This window comes from Seriola dumerili, unplaced genomic scaffold, assembly GCF_002260705.1.
Source record: "Seriola dumerili isolate Sdu_G_001 unplaced genomic scaffold, Sdu_1.0 BDQW01000807.1, whole genome shotgun sequence".
In the NCBI taxonomy this organism is placed as follows: Eukaryota; Metazoa; Chordata; class Actinopteri; order Carangiformes; family Carangidae; genus Seriola; species Seriola dumerili.
The window spans coordinates 1769501-1775987 of NW_019175062.1; positions in this window are offsets into that span (position 1 = coordinate 1769501).

Sequence of the window (6487 nt, forward strand, 5' to 3'; positions counted from 1 at the left end):
CCTCCACCTAAGGGTCCAGACGCTTTACGAGCCGAGATTCGGGGAGTCACGAGTCACATAATGGCTCGCGCTCGGTCCGAGTCTTCCACCACCTCACTGGCCGTAGGTGTGAGACCCGAACACCTCAGCATCGAGCAACCTGAAGCTGTTCGTGCTGAGGTCTGTGCCTCCACGCGACAGCAAAGTGTTGGATGGACTCGGAGGTCTTAGGGTTGCGTTCTGCAGCCCCGAGACACGGGGGTCCCCCTGATACCGCAGAGCATTTCCACGTCTCCTCTGTGGGAGAGCGGAATGAAAAAACTGGCAGCCACGAGATTCTATTGTACAATCTCGCTCAGGGAGAATTAGTGACGTTTCTTGTGGTGACGTATCAAATAGTCAAGAGCTGCCCTTGGGATTATGTGGTAACGTCTATTAATCAGGCGTTCCATCCTGTCGTCGTGATGGCAAGCAGGATGTGCTGGCTAGTTGTATAGATGACTCAAACTGGTTATTGCTTGTAGCTGGTCACCCCGTCCTCCTTCAACAGCCTTAGGGTCCTTTGGGGAGGATGGAGGACGACGGGAACACCCGCCAGTCCAGCCAGATAGTCCGAGATTCCCCCCTTAGTAGATTGTGTAGAGACAGGGCAGATGGGGGAGATAGTGCACAAACTAACCATATTTCTAAGCTACAGTTATGTGTGCCGCATCATTCCGTACTGATGGTACACGAGAACTTTGCTGAAAGCCAGGTCTTAAAAAGCACTAAAGTTAATGTAATTAAAAAAAAAAATCGAATAGGTCTAATGAATTTCCCTGTTGGTTTTGAATCTTGTTCACATTGGTTGAATTGTAGTTGGTTTAGTAGCTTAAGTAATAAACACTGTTATCTCGGGGGAAACTGGTTGATCTGCGGGGCTTGTGTAAGGTTGCATTTTGTAGCCTATTTAAGGGCCATTGTAAACCTGAATATTTGAAAAGGACCAAAACGTGGTCAGGCCTCGGCACGGCCACAGTTAGATGGATATAGTCTATAAGCCACATGGTGTTTCTTCAAGCCACAGCTGCCGTTGTAGTGTGCTGTTTAGTTGTTTTGAGTGGTTGAAAGCATGAGCCATCAGAACTGCTCCTGATGTCACCTGTGAGTCGTGCACTTATAAATATACATCTTTTAAGGCTCAGTAAAGAAACAATTGTTTATAGGACAAGATAAGAACTTTTTGCAAATGTGAGATGGATACCAAGCCAATCATTTTTAAACAATTTTGACACCAGAGAAACTTTCCCACAAGAATGAACGTACATTTTAAAACATCATATGCAATAAACTACATCAAGCTGTCAGGATGGAACGCCTGATTAATAGACGTTGCCCATAATCCCAAGGGGCAGTCTCTTGACTTTGATACGTCACACAAGACGTCACTAATTCTCCCTGAGCGAGATTGTAAATAGAAGTCGTGGCTGCCAGTTTTTCATTCCGCTCTCCCACAGAGGAGACGTGGAAAGCTCTGGTGGTATCAGGGAACCCGGCGGTATTGGCTGCAGGGACAGCGACCCTAGACCTACAGGCCAACCACACTTGCTATCGGTGGGAGGCACCGCACCCCAGCACGAGCTTCAGGTTCTCGTGCTGAGGTGCTGGGTCTCCCAACTACGGCAGTGAGGTGGTAGAAGATTCGGACCGAACGCGAGCCATTATGTGACTCGTAGCTCCGCGAATCTCGGCTCGTAAAGTGTCTGAACCCTTTGAAGTGGAGAGGCGTGATTCCTGGCCATCAGAGCTTTCAACGGTCCTCTGTGGGAGCTGGTGGCGGACAGCCCGTCGGGAGCGCCGGGTCATTTCCCGGTGACTAGGGTTGTTTTGGCCGCAGGAGACCTTCGGTCTCTTGTAGACCAAGAGTCCAGACTCGATACGAACCAGAGCCTTCACAGTCCTTTGTGGGAGCTTGTGGCGGGCAGCCGGTCGTGAGCCCGGGACACGGGGGTCCCTGGCCTGAGCGCTGCTTTGGCCTGCGCTGAAGCACGGCTTTGAAGCTCCTGCTCTATGTTGAGGTCTCACCGACTCGCGACTGTCTGCGGATCCTCACAACACAAAGCTCCTCAGGAGAACAGAGCACACACTCTCACGTTAAAACAGTCACACAAAGCATGGGGCAAAATAATAGACAGTCAATAATGATAACGGCGCCACATGCCATTTACAGTTTTGTTCAATTGCTTAAGCACGATTTGGAAAACAGGGCCCGGTTTTTCAAAACACTACACCCAATTAGCACAACCAGACACCCAATTAGCAGAACACCTCAGATCCTTTGCAAATGAAACACTCTTGTAAAACTATACACTAATTTATAAAAAACATATTTTGTTACCATATGAAACACACACGTTTCATGACTTAATTCTGTTTGAACCAGTTACACTGCTGTGCTTAACCTAAAACACTTTTAGCAATTATACTTCTCAGTGATTAGGGCACGGTAAGTGAAGTACACAGAGAAAGTGCAAATATACAATAAATTCACCAAACACTACACAAGACCAATGCTGCAGACTGATGAAACTATCATTTATTTCTCTCCATATAGCCAAATCAGTCAACATGTCAACATGGAGAATCACAACAAAACATGTCCCAGTTTTCATGCTACTACAGTAGTGTGCATAACACTGTCAGCTCAGCAAATATCGTGCAATTATGTGTTTGCGCACCTGATGGCTGAGTTTACAGTTTTTCTCGATTGCTAAGACACATTTCTTGAAAGCAGCTCTCCTTTTCTGTAAACTATGAACACAAAACCCAATTTTCAAGCTACAATCACAAAACCTCAAACTCTTCTTGCAAACCTAACCGTCACCTCAAAACAGTTTAATCTGTGCTCAAAACTGAACTATGTTGTCAAATCGGGCCCCGAGTCAATCAAAATTAAAAACACTACTGATTAGTCACTAAACACTACATAGAAAAATAGAAAACACCATGCTCAGGACATGAAGCTCTCGAAATAAATGTTTATTGTTCACTGTAGGCTAAATGCATGTTGCAAAACAAAAAAACCTGTGCATTAGCACTTGTACATAGTAAAAATATAAAAGTACAATAAACAGAAATCTTGCACATTTACACGTAGCACTTGTACAGTACAAAAACAAAGAGAAATCTTGTGCATTTAGCACTTTTATACAGTAAGCCTACATAAAAATAAAGTACAAAAGTATACTAATGAGAAGTGCATTACTCAGCCACAGCATCATTTCTCCGTACTGGGTCAGGCCCCAGGACTTCATCCACATCACAGGCCACATTTTGTCTAGCCAGGCAACGAGGGAAAAACCCCTGGCATGCCGTATCCAGGCTTGGCATGCCTCCACACCTATGTCACCACAGGGTAGTTCCATGGCTTGCAGGAGATTTACCCTGGTGTAAGGTTTGCATTCATATACCTTCCACCGCCATGAGGAGAAGAATTCTTCAATGGGGTTCAGGAAAGGGGAGTACGGTGGAAGGCAAAGATTGATGAAACCTTGGTTCATATTGAAACACTCTCTAACCCGGAGGGCTCTGTGAAAACTCACATTGTCCCAAACAACAACATAGATGGGCATCTTGCATATGATTGGCCCTAAGGCTGTGAAGGAGGACGGGGTGCCACCAGCTACAAGCCAATAACCAGTTTGAGGTCATCTATACAACCTAGCCTCAGCCACATTCCTGTTGCCATCACGACGACAGGATGGAACGCCTGGTTAATAGACGTTACCCATAATCCCAAGGGGCAGTCTCTTGACTTTGATACGTCACACAAGACGTCACTAATTCTCCCTGAGCGAGATTGTAAATAGAAGTCGTGGCTGCCAGTTTTTCATTCCGCTCTCCCACAGAGGAGACGTGGAAAGCTCTGGTGGTATCAGGGGGACCCCGTGGTCTCGGCTGCAGGAACGGCAACCCTAGACCTCCGGTCCATCCACACTTGCTGTCGGTGGGAGGCACAGCACCTCAGCACGAGCTTCAGGTTCTCGTGCTGAGGTGCTGGGTCTCACACCTACGGCAGTGAGGTGGTGGAAGACTCGGACCGAGCGCGAGCCATTATGTGACTCGTGGCTCCCCGAATCTCGGCTCGTAAAGCGTCTGGACCCTTAGGTGGAGAGGCGTGATTCCTGGCCATCAGAGCTTTCAACGGTCCTCTGTGGGAGCTGGTGGCGAACAGCCCGTCGGGAGCGCCGGGTCATTTTCCGGTGGCCTGAGGGTTGTTTTGACCTCCGGAGACCTCCGGTCTCTTGTAGGCCAAGAGTCCAGACTCGATAAGAACCAGAGCCTTCACAGTCCTTTGTGGGAGCTTGTGGCGGGCAGCCGGTCGTGAGCCCGGGACACGGGGGTCCCTGGCCTGAGCGCTGCTTTGGCCTGCGCTGAAGCACGGCTTTGAAGCTCCTGCTCTATGTTGAGGTCTCACCGACTCGCGACTGTCTGCGGATCCTCACAACACAAAGCTCCTCACGAGAACAGAGCACACACTCTCAGGTTTGATGTGATTTTAGTGTAAAATGAGATTTATTCTTGTGAGGACATATTCAACAGATTGCCTTATTTTGCATTGTTCCTTATTTTGAGTCCACATAATTTAATTATTTGTAACTACATTTATAAATATTGTATTCTGCTGTTTAAGTTTAATCTGGAACTATATAATATGGCGCACTTTAGTGGCAGGTAATGTGAGTTATGATTAGGAGTGTCGGAGTGATATGTAAGAGGTGAGATGTCACTTTGGTAGTCAGTGTTCGGTTTTTCCTAGGCTTCGCTCTCCGGCGAATAAAAAGTGGATTGACCTGTACAGAGAAGTTGTCTCCGTGCTCTTGCCTTACCCACAGCCCTTCGACAGTTTAATTAAGCAATATGTAAGGCAATAGTTAAGACATCCCAAAAACATGTCTTACACTGGTGGCAGCGGGTTTGTGGTCTGCTAATTTTTGCAGAGTTTTGAGTTTTGCCGGGGATTAACGAGCCGACTGCCTGCACGACGACGGCGCCAATTTTTTCCCTCCTCACCGTGGACTGCTCCTGCTTTAAGCTAACGCCAAGCTAGCGACTCAGTCAGTGTGCTGGTGGAATGAAATGGACTCGGGTGGCCATTAAATCTTCAAGATAACAACGAAGCAACATAAAAGTGAGTTACAGAGATTGACAAAGTGGACACAACTTTTCTGCTCTCTTCGTGGATTTTCATGCTGCTTCATGCGGGAGTACTGCTTGTGAACTTCTCTACGTTGGACGGTTGCATGGTAAAGTTGTTTACCAGTCACTCTGGAAACTTCAACTGCAGATTAGACCCACCAAACTCACCAAAACTGAGACTGTTAAGCTACACATGCCCATTCTGAACTTTCACTGTACTTTTAAGAGCCGTGCCCTCGCCATTACATACAGTGGGCACTGTAAATAAAAAAAAAAAATAAAATAAATAAATTTAAAAAAAAACGAGAAATGGCCAGTCACAATAACCTTTGGAATGAACTGCCCTTTCCTTCTAGCCATGTCATGCCACAGTATTGTAAAGGGGATTTTCCTCATGTTTTCATGGGTGATGGAAAAGAGGATTTTTCAAAATGGTGTAGACGTTTTGAAGTGGCTGTCGAGGCTACTCCTAATTATGATGAAGACAGTCTGGCTAAACTGCTGCCCACACGCCTTGGTGGTGCTGCTTTTAGTTACTGGGATAGCCTACCTGATGCAACAAAATCTGACTACAACTCTGTGAAAGAAAGACTGAAAGCCGTTTTTGGACAGACTGCCTACCTGTCAACATTTCAAAGTTTTGTCAATGCACGCACTCGCCTGCCTGGAGAAGCCCTTCCAGTTTTTGCTGCTGAAATTAGCCGACTAGTGGAGGAAGCTTTTCCCACATATGGACAAAATGCTAAAGATGGAGAAAAATTCAGACGCTTCATTGCTGGAATTGAGCCGTACCTTCAGCTACGTTGTCATGAGCATGGTGTCAAAACACTGGATTCTGCACTTCAGTTTGCACTACAGATTGAGACAGCTCATCATGCTAGCAGGGTGTTTTCATCTCCAAACACTCTGCCGTCTTTTCCTCAGACACCTGCCTCACCTGCTGTCCCTCCCTTACCACCCACTCACCTTTCTACATCCTCTACTTCTCTTGGTGTCCACTCTGCCACCTCAGATGATCTTCGCAAAATGCAGAGAACACTGGAGACACTTTCAGACAGAATGGAGCAATTACAGCTAGAGGTGCAACGTCAGCCCTGGGTCACATCATCACAGGAGGAGCTACGGGACGCTTCAATAAATGCCAATCACAGCAGCTCTCTAATCAATAACAGACATTTTAATGAGCCAAGAATTCAGCAGGAAACTTTCCTCCAAAGACTGAGCTTAGCCCACATCTTAATTACAGACATGAGAGATACATCTTCACTTTCCAACTGCTCATACACACGGGGTAATTATTTATCAATGGTGGCCGTTATCAAAAGGAAAA